This window comes from Lolium rigidum, chromosome 7, assembly GCF_022539505.1.
Source record: "Lolium rigidum isolate FL_2022 chromosome 7, APGP_CSIRO_Lrig_0.1, whole genome shotgun sequence".
NCBI lineage: Eukaryota > Viridiplantae > Streptophyta > Magnoliopsida > Poales > Poaceae > Lolium > Lolium rigidum.
This window is the reverse complement of record NC_061514.1, coordinates 159,041,196-159,059,524: the sequence shown is the minus strand read 5'-3', so window position 1 is coordinate 159,059,524 and position 18,329 is coordinate 159,041,196. Positions and strand designations below refer to the sequence as shown.

The 18,329-nt window shown below is 43.5% G+C and overlaps 1 pseudogene; it reads left to right on the top strand.

The window, feature by feature from the left end:
• The first annotated feature begins 6,326 nt into the window (after positions 1-6,326).
• LOC124672186 lies at positions 6,327-12,373 on the top strand (annotated as a pseudogene).
• Positions 12,374-18,329: the final 5,956 nt, after the last annotated feature.

Below are 18,329 nucleotides of genomic sequence, written 5' to 3'. Positions count from 1 at the left end.
AAAGATTGGTTGCTATCTTCGCCTAAGAATAGTATTGATTCCTGGACTAAATGCAAGGATGCTTTTATTGGTAGATATTATCCCCCTGCTAAAATTATATCTTTGAGGAGTAGCATAATGAATTTTAAACAATTGGATAATGAACATGTTGCTCAAGCTTGGGAAAGAATGAAATCTCTCGGTTAAAAATTGCCCAACCCATGGATCGACTACTTGGATGATCATCCAAACCTTCTATGCAGGACTAAATTTTTCTTCGCGGAATTTATTGGATTCAGCTGCTGGAGGTACCTTATGTCCATCACTCTTGGTGAAGCAACAAAGCTCGTTGATAATATGATGGTTAATTACTCTGAATGGCACACGGAAAGAGCTCCACAAGGTAAGAAGGTAAATTCTGTTGAAGAATCCTCTTCCTTGAATGATAAGGTTGATGCTATTATGTCTATGCTTGCGAATGATAGGACTAATGTTGATCCTAATAATGTTCCATTAGCTTCATTAGTTGCCCAAGAAGAACATGTTGATGTAAACTTCATTAAAAATAATAATTTCAACAACAATGCTTATCAGAACAATTCTAGTAATAACTATAGGCCATATCCTTATAATAATGGTAACGGTTATGCTAATTCTTATGGGAATTCTTACAACAATAATAGGAATACACCCCCTGGACTTGAAGCTATGCTTAAAGAATTTATTAGTACACAAACCGCCTTTAACAAATCTGTTGAGGAAAAGCTCAATAAAATTGATATTCTTGCTTCTAAGGTTGATAGTCTTGCCTCCGATGTTGATCTTTTGAAATCGAAAGTTATGCCTAATAGGGATATTGAAAATAAAATTGTTACTACAGCAAATGCCTTCCAAGTTAGAATTAATGAGAATATAAGATTAATGGCTGAATCTGCGTGCTAGGTGGGATAGCGAAGAAAATGAAAAACTAGCTAAAGAGGAAAATGTAGCTAAAGTTTGGACTATTACCACCACTAGCAATGCTAATGATTCACATGTTGCTGCACCTCCTACTATTAATGGTAAAATAATTGGTGTTGGCAATGCTTCTACTCCTAGTGCAAAGCGCGCAAAATTACCTGAAACCGCTAAAACTGCTGAAACTGCCTGTGATAAAACTGCTGAAATTTTTTCCAACCTTGGGGATGATAATCCTATTGCTTTAGATTGTAATGATTTAGATTTTGATGATTGCCACATCTCTGAAGTTATAAAGTTCTTACAAAAACTTGCTAAAAGTCATAATGCTAGCGCTGTAAACTTGGCTTTCACAAAACATATTACAAATGCTCTCATAAAAGCTAGAGAAGAGAAACTAAAACTTGAAACTTCTATTCCTAGAAAGCTAGAGGATGGTTGGGAGCCCATCATTAAAATGAGAGTCAAAGATTTTGATTGTAATGCTTTATGTGATCTTGGTGCAAGTATTTCTGTTATGCCTAAGAAAGTTTATGATATGCTTGACTTGCCACCATTGAAAAATTGTTATTTGGATGTTAATCTCGCTGATAATGCTAAAAAGAAACCTTTGGGGAGAATTGATAATGTTCATATTATGGTTAACAATAACCTTGTCCCCGTTGATTTTGTTGTCTTGGATATTCAATGCAATGCATCTTGCCCCATTATATTGGGAAGACCTTTTCTTCGAACCGTTGGTGCTACTATTGATATGAAGGAAGGTAATATTAAATATCAATTTCCTCTCAAGAAAGGTATGGAACACTTCCCTAGAAAGAGAATGAAGTTACCTTATGATTCTATTATTAGAACAAATTATGATGTTGATGCTTCATCTCTTGATGTTACTTGAGTTACACTTTCTGCGCCTAGCTGAAAGGCGTTAAAGAAAAGCGCTTATGGGAGACAACCCATGTTTTTACTACAGTATTTTTGTTTTATATTTGAGTCTTGGAAGTTGTTTACTACTGTAGCAACCTCTCCTTATCTTAGTTTTATGTTTTGTTGTGCCAAGTAAAGTCTTTGATAGTAAAGTAAGTACTAGATTTGGATTACTGCGCAGTTCCAGATTTCTTTGCTGTCACGAATCTGGGTCTACCTCCCAGTAGGTAGCTCAGAAAATTAAGCCAATTTACGAGCATGATCCTCAGATATGTACGCAACTTTCATTTAATTTGAGCATTTTCATTTGAGCAAGTCTGGTGGCCTAATAAAATACATCTTTACAGACTGTTCTGTTTTGACAGATTCTGCCTTTTATTTTGCATTGCCTCTTTTGCTATGTTGGATGAATTTCTTTGATCCATTAATGTCCAGTAGCTTTATGCAATGTCCAGAAGTGTTAAGAATGATTGTGTCACCTCTGAACATGTTAATTTTTATTGTGCACTAACCCTCTAATGAGTTGTTTCGAGTTTGATGTGGAGGAAGTTTTCAAGGATCAAGAGAGGAGTATGATGCAATATGATCAAGGAGAGTGAAAGCTCTAAGCTTGGGGATGCCCCGGTGGTTCACTCCTGCATATTCTAAGAAGACTCAAGCGTCTAAGCTTGGGGATGCCCAAGGCATCCCCTTCTTCATCGACAACATTATCAGGTTCCTCCCCGAAACTATATTTTTATTCCGTCACATCTTATGCACTTTGCTTGGAGCGTCGGTTTGTTTTTGTTTTTTGTTTTGTTTGAATAAAATGGATCCTAGCATTCACTTTATGGGAAAGATACACGCTCCGCTGTAGCATATGGACAAGTATGTCCTTAGGCTTTACTCATAGTATTCATGGCGAAGTTTCTTCTTCGTTAAATTGTTATATGGTTGGAATTGGAAAATACTACATGTAGTAACTCTAAAATGTCTTGGATAATTTGATACTTGGCAATTGTTGTGCTCATGTTTAAGCTCTTGCATCATATACTTTTCACCCATTAATGAAGAAACACTTAGAGCTTGCTAATTTGGTTTGCATATTTGGTTTCTCTAGAGTCTAGATAATATCTAGTATTGAGTTTTGAACAACAAGGAAGACGGTGTAGAGTCTTATAATGTTTACAATATTTCTTTTATGTGAGTTTTGTTGCACCGTTCATCCTTGTGTTTGTTTCAAATAACCTTGCTAGCCTAAACCTTGTATCGAGAGGGAATACTTCTCATGCATCCAAAATCCTTGAGCCAACCACTATGCCATTTGTGTCCACCATACCTACCTACTACATGGTATTTATCCGCCATTCCAAAGTAAATTGCTTGAGTGATACCTTTAAAATTCCATCATTCACCTTTGCAATATATAGCTCACGGGAGAAATAGCTTAAAAACTATTGTGGTATTGAATATGTACTTATGCACTTTATCTCTTATTAAGTTGCTTGTTGTGCGATAACCATGTTTCTGGGGACGCCATCAACTATTCTTTGTTGAATATCATGTGAGTTGCTATGCATGTCCGTCTTGTCCGAAGTAAGAGAGATCTACCACCTTAATGGTTGGAGCATGCATATTGTTAGAGAAGAACATTGGGCCGCTAACTAAAGCCATGATTCATGGTGGAAGTTTCAGTTTTGGACATATATCCTCAATCTCATATGAGAATAATAATTGTTGCCACATGCTTATGCATTAAAGAGGAGTCCATTATCTGTTGTCCATGTTGTCCCGGTATGGATGTCTAAGTTGAGAATAATCAAAAGCGAGAAATCCAAAATGCGAGCTTTCTCCTTAGACCTTTGTACAGGCGACATGGAGGTACCCCATTGTGACACTTGGTTAAAACATGTGCATTGCAAAGATCCGGTAGTCCAAGCTAATTAGGACAAGGTGCGGGCACTATTAGTATACTATGCATGAGGCTTGCAACTTGTAAGATATAATTTTCATAACTCATATGCTTTATTACTACCGTTGACAAAATTATTTCATGTTTTCAAAATAAAAGCTCTAGCACAAATATAGCAATCGATGCTTTCCTCTTTGAAGGACCATTCTTTTTACTTTTATGTTGAGTCAGCTCACCTATTTCTCTCCACCCCAAGAAGCAAACACTTGTGTGAACTCGTGCATTGATTCCTACATACTTGCATATTGTACTTATTATATTACTCTATGTTGACAATTATCCATGAGATATACATGTTACAAGTTGAAAGCAACCGCTGAAACTTAATCTTCCTTTGTGTTGCTTCAATACCTTTACTTTGATTTATTGCTTTATGAGTTAACTCTTATGCAAGACTTATTGATGCTTGTCTTGAAGTACTATTCATGAAAAGTCTTTGCTTTATGATTCACTTGTTTACTCATGTCATCACCATTGTTTTGATCACTGCATTCATTACATATGTTTACAAATAGTATGATCAAGGTTATGATGGCATGTCACTTCAGAAATTATCTTTGTTATCGTTTTACCTGCTCGGGACGAGCATAACTAAGCTTGGGGATGCTTGATACGTCTCCGACGTATCGATAATTTCTTATGATCCATGCCATATTATTGATGATACCTACATGTTTTATGCACACTTTATGTCATATTCGTGCATTTTCTGGAACTAACCTATTAACAAGATGCCGAAGTGCCGCTTGTCGTTTCTACTGTTTTTGGTTTCGTAAATCCTAGTAACGAAATATTCTCGGAATTGGACGAAATCAAGACCCAGGGTCCTATTTTGCCACGAACCTTCCATAAGACCGAAAGGGATACGAAGTGGGGCGACGAGGCGCCGCCACCATAGGGCCGCGCGGCCAAGGGGGGGCCCGCGCCGCCCTATGGTGTGGGCCCCTCGTCGCCCTCCGACTCGCCCTTCCGCCTACTTAAAGCCTCCGTCGCGAAACCCCGAGGCGAAAAAACCACGATACGGAAAACCTTCCGCAGACGCCGCCGCCGCCAATCCCATCTCGGGGGATTCTGGAGATCTCCTCCGGCACCCTACCGGAGAGGGGATTCATCTCCGGAGGACTCTACACCGCCATGGTCGCCTCCGGAGTGATGAGTGAATAGTTCACCCCTGGACTATGGGTCCATAGCAGTAGCTAGATGGTTGTCTTCTCCTCATTGTGCTTCATTGTTGGATCTTGTGAGCTGCCTAACATGATCAAGATCATCTATCTGTAATACTCTATGTTGTGTTTGTCGGGATCCGATGGATAGAGAATACCATGTTATGTTAATTATCAAGTTATTACATATGTGTTGTTTATGATCTTGCATGCTCTCCGTTATTAGTAGAGGCTCGGCCAAGTTTTTGCTCTTAACTCCAAGAGGGAGTATTTATGCTCGATAGTGGGTTCATGCCCGCATTGACACCTGGGACAAGTGACGAAAAGTTCTAAGGTTGTGTTGTGTCTGTTGCCACTAGGGATAAAACATTGATGCTATGTCCGAGGATGTAGTTATTGATTACATTACGCACCATACTTAATGCAATTGTCTCGTTGTTTAGCAACTTAATACCGGAGGGGGTTCGGATGATAACCTCGAAGGTGGACTTTTTAGGCATAGATGCAGTTGGATGGCGGTCTATGTACTTTGTCGTAATGCCCAATTAAATCTCACTATACTTATCATGACATGTATGTGCATTGTTATGCTCTCTCTATTTGTCAATTGCCCGACTGTAATTTGTTCACCCAACATGCTTTTATCTTATGGGAGAGACACCTCTAGTGAACTGTGGACCCCGGTCCATTCTTTAATACTGAAATACAAATCTGCTGCAATACTTGTTTCTACTCGTTTTCTCTGCAAACAATCATCTTCCACACAATACGGTTAATCCTTTGTTACAGCAAGTCGGTGAGATTGACAACCTCACTGTTTCGTTGGGGCAAAGTACTTTGGTTGTGTTGTGCAGGTTCCACGTTGGCGCCCGAATCTCTGGTGTTGCGCCGCACTACATCCCGCCGCCATCAACCTTCAACGTGCTTCTTGGCTCCTCCTGGTTCGATAAACCTTGGTTTCTTTCTGAGGGAAAACTTGCTGCTGTGTGCATCATACCTTCCTCTTGGGGTTCCCAACGAACGTGTGAGTTACACGCCATCACTCGCCACCGCGACGGTGTGGCCACGTCCCGCGACCGCCGCCGCCGTTATGGACTGCCAGCACACGCCAGAGACCTTATAAAGCGCAGCGGAAGCTCTTATTTCCCCTTTCTCTGCGCCATTTTCTCTCTATGCCGAAACCCTAGCCCGCCAACCTCCGTTCACCGCCGGCGATTGAGGAAGCCCTAGACCTCGCCGCAACCACCATCATCTCCGCCGTCCTCGACATGTTCACGGTGCAAAAGGAATCAAGCTGGGAAGCATCCTGTACCGCGAATCGGCCTCATCTCTGTCGCCGGGTATCGCCGGCAATGGCGGAATTGAGCTCATCTCCGCCCCTAATCAACGTCGCCGACCCTCTGGGAAGCCTCACGGTAAGATTTCCCGTCGATCGGTGCTAGTTTCACATCCTAGTTCCCTCGGTAGCATCCCGTCGACGTGAGCCGCCGTGCACCGCCGCAGTAGAAGCTCGCCGGAGCTTCTCCAACGACCTTTTCGAGGGGGCGCCGCCACCAGATGGTTCAGCGCGTCGCCCTGCGTCGAGCCCAACCACGCGCGCGTCCGCGGGAGTCGCCTAGCGCCGACGTCGTCGCCAGTTAACCGCCGGTCAGGAACTCCGTGGCCATGTTGGCGATTTGGACTTGGTCCACGCTGACGTGGTCACCACCGTGGCCAATGGCCCACCAGTCATTAGCTGCGGGTATAACCTGTCTGGGTGCGTTTAGTCATTCTAGTCATTTTTTCTTTAATTCCAAAAATACTTGCCACTTTGCAAATAATTATAAAATCCATTATAACTCAGAAAAATAAAAATAAGATATCAAAATTCTTAGAAAAGTAAACTCTATTCAATAAAAATATAATATGAAATTTTTATTTTTAATAAAAATTCACTTATTTAATACTTGTTAATTAAGCCTTTAATTTTAATTCTAAACTCAATTAAAATTCAATAATTAGTAAAAATTTCCAAAATTAAATAAAAACCAGTAAATAAATAAAGAAAACATTAAACTAATTTTCTTTATTTGTTATTTTGTTAAATCATTATTAGAGAGATTTAAACCCTGATTAATAATTACCCTAATTATTAATTGTTTAAAAATAATAAATGCCAAATTCAATAATATTCTTATTTTGAAGATATTAATAACTTCAAATTTAAAATGAAGTTACTAATCATAGAACTATATGGTAAATAGTAAACCCTAGTTCCATATGGCAGAAAACTAGGAACTCGTCATTTCATGTGGAACCCTAAAACCCTAACTCTAATAGGAACCCTAGTTCCATTATTACATGTGAACCCTAAATTGCTTCTAACATAAACCCTAGGTTAGAACATGTGATCATGGTACCTTCTTTCAAAGCATAGAACCATAATAGCAATTAAGAACTTGTCTTGGCCACATAAAATGTAGAAGACCTATCACTAATATATGGGTATCCCATGTGTTCATCTTCATCAGACCTAAATAACCAAGTAGGGTCAACCAAGTGTAAACCCTAGATCCTATTACCAAAGCCATCATCCTTATTAATTCCTATTTAGCATCACACCAATGTGATGAACCTCAAGAGCAACTATGCCAAATCTTGAGAATTACCTAACCATATTCCACTAAACCCTACTAGTGTTGGATACTTATCAACCATCCTATTTAGGAGCCAATTAAACCTTACTTAATAGAACCAACAGTGAAACCTAGACCACCTCAACCCTAATTGATATACTTCTTATTACCTAAGAAGTATGTTCTTCGAAAGTTATTCTTTTGAAGAAAATAAGGAATCATCATCAACCCTGCTTATAAGGACCTATAAACCCTAGCCAGCTACCACTAGCCAGATAAACCAATCTTGATAGCACCCATATATAATTAATTGCTTAGGATGCCTAGGCATAACTCCACCTGGTATTGATGAATCCAACCTTGTTTGGATCCATCTAATATCTACTCCAGAACCAATTGGAACCATAGTTAACCATAGAACCCACCAACCTAATTATCATACTTGTTCTTTATTAAGAACATGTTCTTCAAAAGTTATTCTTTTGAAGTATATGATAATTAATCATTAACCATGCCAGATAGTGTTAAAACTAACCATTGTTCTTTACTTGATAACATTATGCCAATTATCATTCTTTGTGTACTCAATTGATTATTATGCTTTATGATCTACCATGTTTATAGTACCAAGTAGTCACACATGAATAAGAACCTTGTATGTGAATCACTCTAAAAGTGCAACACACCCTGAACCAATTACTACAACTCACTGATCCTAAATCATCGGGGTTAGGACACGCTTAGAACGATTGCATCTCATACTTATACATTATTGCATCCTTGCCAATCTTTTAAACATCGTCCTTAACGGACGATGATGCTATTTCAGAATTTGGAGTTATTGCGTATCGAAGACCTTGTCTGCATAATCTTGCAGATCCAAGAAAGGCAAGTTCATCACTTGCTCATGTCATTTGAGTATTTCTATCAAATTAATTGCAAAGTATTATGGTTATCACTATTGCATAAAAATCAAAACCACTACTTTCATAACTATGAATATGACTATGTGGTGGGCAATGGAACCATGGATTGTGTTGATATGGTGGAGGTTCCATTGCACGGGCTTATATCCATCTAGGATTAAACAACAAATGTCGCAAGTGATTCTTGTGCCGTAATACCCGTGTTAACCATAAGATCCGGAGTGGGACGGAGTAGTCAAAAGTGTTTCCACCTCTCGTTCATCAACGGATGCGCTTTACCGTAGACACTTGTATCTGTCAGGGCAAGCGGTTGGTCGGGGAAGCCTTAAGTCCCCACGGCATAGTCCGTAGACACTTGTCGCTCGAAGTGCAAGCGGTTGGCTGGGGAAGCCTTAAGTCCCCACGGTATTGCGGTCTATGATGGGTTGCAGCTACCGGCGAAGGAGTTTGGTTCGATCCCAAACTGTCGTCGTGGTCGGGGTCCACCCGTGAGTGGGAATAATGGGACCGGCGAGGACCCAGGGTCGGGGCATGCAACAAAGGGTGGGTGTTCGAGGCAGCGGAGGAACATGATTGGCTAGACCTTATACCGGGCCTCACACCAAAGGAAGTGTGGACGGGGAAATTGCCCGGTTGGCACCAAGGTTAAGATCTCTTATGGGTAAAGCAACACACCTCTGCGAGTGTAATGAACCGTGACCTGTCACTCCCTGTTCCGGGATATGGAACTGCGAACGCTGCCGGAAAGGAGCTCCATGAAGTTCTAGTAAACCGGTGAAGGCCGACGGACATAGTTCTTCCGAATAAAAGCAACCTTTTGAAGAAATGGTTATGAAAACCTGCATTGGTATTAGACTTTCCGGTCTAATGCTCGTAGCTAGTGCATTAAACACCTCTTTCCTATAATGAACTTGTTGAGTACGCTCGTACTCATCCCACTCTTAAATCCCCGCTTAGATATGGAGGCCACGATGGAGGATCTACAGTGCAACTCGAAGACCGAGGAGTCTACAAATACTTCAAGGGAACAGGAACCTGCCGAAAGAGTCAAACACCACAACTACCATGGAGAAAACCTAGATTAAGTAGTAGAAGGGAACTAGCATCCTAAACCTAGCTCCTATTTAGCTAGAATCTATTCATAGCCTCTGTAGCTATTTAAATACTCTTCAAACAAAGTTCGTGTTAGGATTAGACTACGAGTCGATCTTCTGGAGTTTATTTGCAGTTTTACCTCATTGTAAAGTAGGAGGCTATGATGATCTTATGTAACAGAGTCAGTGCTGTAATTCTATAGACATGCCTTGGACCCGCATATGTTTCTGTTGTACCACTCTGAGCGATATGATACTAGTGGAACGGTGTTTCATTGGTGTTATATCAGACTTGCATACTACACCATGCAGTGGTATGCCGGGTCACCACACAAGATGAAGTCACTAAGCCACAAAGACTCAAGAAAGCTATTTTTCAAAAGAGTATTTGGTTCAGAGGATGCCTGTCCTCTGTATTTGGAAGAAGTTTCAGCTCAAATTTTAAAAAGATGTGGTGGCTTGCCTCTCGCTATTGTCACTATATCGAGCCTTTTGGCTAGTGAGGGAACCAAATTGAAGGAGCACCGGGAGCACATAATGGATTCTCTGTCCCCAAATTTTGAAGTGAAGCCAACATTGGAGGGAATGAGGCACATACTAAGCCTTAGCTACATAAATCTTCCTTATTATTTGAAGACATGCATGCTATATTTGTGTATATATCCAGAGGACTACATAATGAAGAAGAATGATTTGGTCAGGCAATGGGTAGCGCAAGGTTTTGTGAATAAAGCACATGGGCGAGATCCAGAGAATGTTGCAGAGGGCTATTTTAATGAGCTTATTAACAGGAGCATCATTCAATCAGTTAATATTGATCATAATAATGAAGTGTTGTCGTGCAGATTGCACGATATGATGCTTGACCTTATTATACACAAGTGCAGAGAAGAAAATTTTATCACCGCAACGAGATGATATCCAGGCCATAATAGGTTTGCCCGACAAGGTCCGCCGACTCTCCCCGAACCTTGACGGTATAATAGATGGCACGGTATTGGAAACCATCCAGCTCTCACAAGTAAGAGCGCTGGCAAGATTTGGTACCTCTGCATATGCACCTCCTCTCTTGAAGTTCAAGCATCTCCGAGTTTTAGCTCTTGAATTTTCAAGTGGGAACGAGTCTGGAGATAATTGACCTCACTGGAATGTGTCATTTGTTCCAACCGAGGCATCTGAAAATTAAAGCTTATTGCAAAATAGTGTTACCAAGTAATATTCGGGGACTCGGAGCAATTGGAGACATTGGAGTTGGGAGCCTATGGTCTTGAAGTTCCCTCAGATGTTATTCATTTGCGCCGGTTGCTGCACCTGATCATCCCTATTGGGACAAAGTTACCCTGTGGGATTGGCAACATGAAATATTTATGTACGCTGCATGGGTTTGATATAGGCTTGAACTCAATGGATAACATCGGAGACCTCGGAGATCTGACCAATTTAAGGGATCTTCAAATATGTTTTGCCGAATTGGAGCCTTTGGATGACATGGAAAGAAGACAATGCTTGGATGTTTTGAGATGTTCCCTTGAAAAACTTTGCAACCTCAGATACCTGCTCACCGATTCTAAAATCAGTAGTACGTATGCCTTGAATCCGCTATCCGCTTCTACTTGCCTACTTCAGAGGCTTCGGAGGTTGTGGGTGTTCTCGAGGGTTCCTGTGTGGATTGGAGAGCTCCATAATCTCTTTGACCTTGATCTTGCGGTTGAGGTGTTGGAGAATGATATCGGAATTCTTGCACAGTTGCAATCTCTTAGCCACCTCAAATTGCACATCGAAGGAACTCATGAAGCTGAAGACAAGTTAGTCATCTGCGGAACAGGATTCCCCGTTCTCAAGGATTTTAGGCTGTCCTCCAAGAATATATCAGAACTGACGTTTGAAGCAGGCGCAATGCCCAGTGTCCAAGAGCTTGATATAAGATTAGATTCGCACTATGGCACTTATCCTATGGGCATCAAGCACCTGCTAAGCCTCAAGAATATCCACATGGAACTATGGGTTCTAAGCCTCCTTGATGGCTTCAGATGGAGGAAGTACCGCCAGAAGGACATCCTTGGCGCCAAGCACCCAAGGTTAGCAAAGGCTTCTTCTGAATCCACTCTGAACTTGCCTTTTTTTTTTTTCTGCTTGCAAGTGAACGAGGGAGGCTGACCCGTGTTGTTGTTAAATTGAACTTTTGCAGAGGTTACTTCCGGTGCATATACCGGCACTCGCAGGGATGCAAAGCGGAGAGGCAGGTGCAGCGCACAGACAATGACTCGGAAAGCTTTCATATCACGTACCATCTGAAGCACACGTGTAACCACACGGTCCCGCTGCCACAACCAGGACAGGAGCAGAGCGTCCAGGTGCCACAGCTATGGTTTCCTTGACTATTTGACCGATGTTTGTCACGGTGAGCTATGGTTTCCTTGGCTGGTGTCACGGCCTGACAGGGTCCCTGTCCACGCCCCCTGAAATGAGAACCAAAAAAAAAGGCTTCCAAAAGTAATCAATCAGGAAACCGGCCAGTCATTAAGCTGGTACTGGTAGCACAATTCTGTATCTCGCGTGCCTGTCATTTTAATTTCCATTTGTTTGTCTCGGCCCTTGTTGCATTCTTCTCTCTTTTACTTTGATGTAATATGCACATTTGTACTAGATGCCGATATTGTTTCCAAGTTGACCATCTGTACCTGTAAGCATGATTTGGGCATGAACATATTCATACTTGGGTTCTTCACGTGGTTGTTTCAAGTTATTCACTCACTTCTCGTAATTTCTGTCATGGTGGCACCTTATTTAAGCAGACGCCACCGTCTATTTATTTGTCGTGTATACAGAATTGGACGTTTTACAGCATTTGCAGTACTAAGTGCACGTGTTTGGATTGTTTCATAAATATTCAGCAAATATCACAGTTCAAATTTTAAGTATTTTCAAATATTTTAATTACCATTCTTGTTTTCAAGCTCTGGTCGTGAGAAACCCCAAAACTAATCCTAAGTTGGATTTTTGGTTCAGACTTCAGAATCAATGAAGGTTTCAAAATTTAGAAACCAAGGATGCGCTATCCCATTCCCGGTAGAAAATCCGCTCTCTAAGACCGATATTCAGTTTTCCAGGATCCAACAAGTTGAGAAAAAAATGACCTTTTCTACCATAGCGGTAGAAGGTAGAAACGACGCATTCAGCAATCTGATCTTACCAACACAGACCAGACCGACACGTACGATCGTACAGAGATCCTGCCCGGTCACCGACCCGAGCATGCACCCGCTCCTCGGGCATTTGGTGTGCTTCAAGCACAATTTGCCATTGTTCGGTACCCTGCTCTAAGCTGGTCTCACGACCAAATGTGGGAGGTGATGCAGGCTTGTGTGATCATGCACAACATGATCATCGAGGATGACCGCAAGAATCATGTTAGGTCACATGTTGGTCCCTATGAGTGTCAAGGTCCTCTTGCGGAGGTTGATCATGAGTTGCCTGCAGATTTTGCTGATTTTCTCGCCATGCATGCAGAGATCCGTGACAGCAATGTGCATGAGCAACTTCAAGCTGATCTCGTTGAGCATTTGTGGAGGATCAAAGGAAATACTGTGGCACCTTGATGTAGCATCTAGCCCTATTTATTATATTTGATTACTTGTTTTATTGTTTGTTATAATTTAATTTGAAAACAATCCCCGCAAACATTTTTATTCATATGCTACATTTGATAAATTGTTTATGTGTTAAAAAAAGTAATTTAAATGTTTGGGGGCGGCGTTTGGGGGACGCGGCTGGGGAGCGACGTCCCCAAAAGGCGGCACGAACAAAACACGTCCCCCAAACGCTCGATCCGGCGCGGTTTGGGGGACGCGTCCCCCAAGCCGACAAAAAAACGTCCCAGTCGTATGTCCCAAAGACCGCTTCGCTCCGGACGTCCCTCAAATATTGTCCGGCGTCCCTAGCCCATCCCCTGTGTATAGAGACTTCATCGGGAACGTCAGACACGATTTTTACACTTGCTTTTTGTTTGGAGGTCGCGTTTGGAGGACGTGGCTAGGAAAGAGACCTCCTCCAAACGAAAATTTCGTCCGGACGTCCCCAAACGAAAATTCGGCGCTATTGCCGGATGTTGTTTGGAGGATACGACGGAGATGCTCTAAATAGACCAATCCATTTCGTATGGGAAGCCACCATCACGATTGGTGCCGACGCACTCGATCCGCCGCGCCGGCGAGCTCTTCTTGAGCTCGACGTCGATATCGACGCGGACCTCCTGCCCGGTCACCGACCGGAGCACGCACCCGCTCCTCGGGCAGAACGCGCTCAGGCGGACGCGCCCGTCGTCGTACGGCAGATGCCGCAGCAGCTTCCGCACGTCCATCGTCCGCCGCAGCTGCCACCCTCCGTCGCCGTCGCCGTCGCCGAGCACCCACACCCGCACCAGGTGGCCTGGCTTCGACCTGACCACGGCGAGCTGCCCATCCCCGGACGTCGCCACCGCCGAAGAGCCGAAGAACACTGTGTCGGTGTAGTCTAGTCCGATGAACTGCTTCGGCAGCTCTGTCGTCCACGTCCGGCCCGTTCGCAGCCGGCTGGTGTCCGTGGACCAGCCGAGCCAGTGCACGACGCCACCACGGCAGACGACCTCGCGGCCGGGGTACACGTGCGCGCCTAGACCCTTCTGGAACTTCTCGGAGCGCACGACGGGTCCCCAGGCGCCGACGGTGGTGGTGAAGATCTGGTAAGTCATGCCACCCTCGATCTCCCCATCTTTCACAGCGAGTATAGGGTCGCCAGGTCGTCGAAGCCGGAGCTGGACTGGGACAGATCGTGGCCGGTGACCAGCACGTACGTGGTCGCCTTGAACGCGGCGGCGGGGATGAAATCGCAGGCCGCTGTCAGGCCTTGTTTGGTACTAGTGTATCAGTGGGGATAATACTCTAGAGTATTGGGTAAATTACTGCTGTCACCCAATCCCCATAAAACCCCATCCCCAATCCACTAGGTAGGGGTAGAATATTGGGGATTCAAAAAATTACACTAAAATTTGGGGGGAAAGTGGGGATAAGTGGGGATTAAACTCTCCCATACTCTAGCACCAAACATGCATTGGGGATAAGTGGGGATTTAAAATTTCGAGCGGATTATCCCTGCTAATCCCCACTAAAACTCTAGTACCAAACAAGGCCTCATGGGGTTGCACAGGCAGAGGCCGTCCACCGTGGTTCCCGTCCCCCCGAGGAGGATGAGCCCGTCGCGCGACGAGAAGGGCCGGTCGTACGTGCCCGCCAGATCGGCGACACCGGCAGCGGCCACCGCGTCCGCGCGTATGAAGGACGAGACCGTCGCGTACTTCCAACGTTCATCGTCGTAGTATTTGGCGGCGGAGACGGAGGCCGGGAGCACGGGGAGCGCGGACTCCTGGAACTCCCCCGGCACGCGCTGAAACCGGATGTTGTAGCCTCGGTAGTAGAACGTGTGGAAGAAGCCGAGGAGGAGGGCCGGGCAGAAGCGGCCGGGGCGGAGGCGGAGGCACGAGGCGCTGCGGAGGATGGCGCGCCGCCACGGCTTGCAGGCGGCAGCGCAGCGGACGACGTCGGTGGAGTCAAGGCGGCGGAAGATCTCGAAGAAGAGGTCGCTCGGCAGCGACGACCAGATTTCCACGCCCATCTCTGTTCGAGTTGCGATTTCCGTCGAAGATTTTCCGGGAAAAAGATCAGGGCACTCTGATATCTTAGCAGTGCCACATAGAATTGAAGGAAAGAGAATGTTAATAAAAAGGATTTGTCTTCTTTTAATTAAGAGATGATTTCTTAGCATAATCTCTCTCACCATAAATTTAGGATATCTGATTACTGAAGATAAGACTAAAAAATAACTCATTGCACATTATTTGTTATATCTAAATTACATGGCGATGTTGAGATAAGAAGATGGTCTTATCAACCAGCAATGGGTCCATCTTTAACAAATTTTGCTCATGATTAGGGATGTACATGATACTCCAGAAAAAGACATCGGTCATTCGGTCGGTATAAAAAGTGAATGCCGTGTTTTCTTTTGACGAAAAGTTCACCAATTTATTCATAATTCTCGATAGCAGTATAAGAAAAATTAAAAGTAATAAAAATTACAAAAAGATTGTTAGACTATCTAGCGACCACTACAAGCACTTGAACAAGCAGAATTCGCGCCGCCGTCCTCACCCCTCTCTCATTGGAGTCGGGTAAATCTTACTTTAGTAGAGTTTGTTTTAGTACATAGACGTGAAGTCGTTGTGCTAAGATTCGAAACGACCAGGGCACGAGAGTGGCATCCATCGCGGATGAAGAGAAGCGTAGATCAAAAGTAACACATACCAAATCTAGCACGATCTGGCGGAGACAAACCTCTATGCACCCTCCAACGATACTAGACGCATCACCAAAACGGAGGACTTTAATCTAGTTCGAGGGAGTTGCTACAGCCGCACCTTTCTAAGTAAACTAACAAAATAACAAAAAACGGAGCCCTCCCGTCGACAAGGACCGGGATTCACCACGCCTCTTGATACGTCTCCAACGTATCGATAATTTCTTATGATCCATGCCATATTATTGATGATACCTACATGTTTTATGCACACTTTATGTCATATTCGTGCATTTTCTGGAACTAACCTATTAACAAGATGCCGAAGTGCCAATTGCTGTTTTCTGCTGTTTTTGGTTTCAGAAATCCTAGTAACGAAATATTCTCGGAATTGGACGAAATCAAGACCCAGGGGCCTATTTCGCCACGAACCTTCCAGAAGACCGAAGAGCATACGAAGTGGGGCCACGAGGTGTCCAACCACAAGGCGGCGCGGCCAAGGGGGGGGCCCGCGCCGCCCTGTGGTGTGGGCCCCTCGTCAGCCCTCCGACTCTGCCCTTCCGCCTACTTAAAGCCTCCGTCGCGAAACCCCTGATGCGAAAAACCACGATACGGAAAACCTTACTGAGACGCCGCCGCCGCGAATCCCATCTCGGGGGATTCTGGAGATCTCCTCCGGCACCCTGCCGGAGAGGGGATTCATCTCCCGGAGGACTCTACGCCGCCATGGTCGCCTCCGGAGTGATGAGTGAGTAGTTCACCCCTGGACTATGGGTCTATAGCAGTAGCTAGATGGTTGTCTTCTCCTCATTGTGCTTCATTGTTGGATCTTGTGAGCTGCCTAACATGATCAAGATCATCTATCTGTAATACTTTATGTTGTGTTTGTCGGGATCCGATGGATAGAGAATACCATGTTATGTTAATTATCAAGTTATTGCATATGTGTTGTTTATGATCTTGCATGCTCTCCGTTATTAGTAGAGGCTCTGGCCAAGTTGATGCTAGTAACTCCAAGAGGGAGTATTTATGCTCGATAGTGGGTTCATGCCCGCATTGACACTCGGGACGAGTGACGTGAAAGTTCTAAGGTTGTGTTGTGTTGTTGCCACTAGGGATAAAACATTGATGCTATGTCCGAGGATGTAGTTATTGATTACATTACGCACCATACTTAATGCAATTGTCTCGTTGCTTTGCAACTTAATACTTGAAGGGGTTCGGACGATAACCTCGAAGGTGGACTTTTTAGGCATAGATGCAGTTGGATGGCGGTCTATGTACTTTGTCGTAATGCCCAATTAAATCTCACCTGTACTTATCATGACATGTATGTGCATTGTTATGCCCTCTCTATTTGTCAATTGCCCGACCGTAATTTGTTCACCCAACATGCTTTTATCTTATGGGAGAGACACCTCTAGTGAACTGTGGACCCCGGTCCATTCTTTTATACTCGAAATACAAATCTCGCTGCAATACTTGTTTTTACTGTTTTCTCTGCAAACAATCATCTTCCACACAATTCGGTTAATCCTTTGTTACAGCAAGCCGGTGAGATTGACAACCTCACTGCGTTTCGTTGGGGCAAAGTACTTTGGTTGTGTTGTGCAGGTTCCACGTTGGCGCCGGAATCTCTGGTGTTGCGCCGCACTACATCCCGCCGCCATCAACCTTCAACGTGCGTCTTGGCTCCTCCTGGTTCGATAAACCTTGGTTTCTTTCTGAGGGAAAACTTGCTGCTGTGCACATCATACCTTCCTCTTGGGGTTGCCCAACGAACGTGTGAAATACACGCCATCAAGCATATTTTTCCGGCGCCGTTGTCGGGGAGATCAAGACACGCTGCAAGGGGAGTCTCCACTTCTCAATCTCTTTACTTTGTTTTTGTCTTGCTTTATTTTATTTACTATTTTGTTTGCTGCATTATATCAAAACACAAAAAAATTAGTTGCTAGCTTTACTTTATTTACTGTCTTGTTTGCTATATCAAAAACACACAAAAAATAGTTTACTTGCATTTACTTTATCTAGTTTGTTTTATTTACTACTGCTAAAATGGCCACCCCTGAAAATACTAAGTTGTGTGACTTCACTAGCACAAATAATAATGATTTTCTATGCACACCTATTGCTCCACCTGCTACTACAACGGAATTCTTTGAAATTAAACCTCGCTTTACTTAATCTTGTTATGCGAGAGCAATTTTCTGGTGTTAGTTCCGATGATGCTCGCTGCCCATCTCAATAATTTTGTTGAACTATGTGAAATTCAAAAGTATAAAGATGTAGATGGTGACATTATAAAATTAAAATTGTTTCCTTTCTCATTAAGAGGAAGAGCTAAAGATTGGTTGCTATCTCCTGCCTAAGAATAGTATTGATTCATG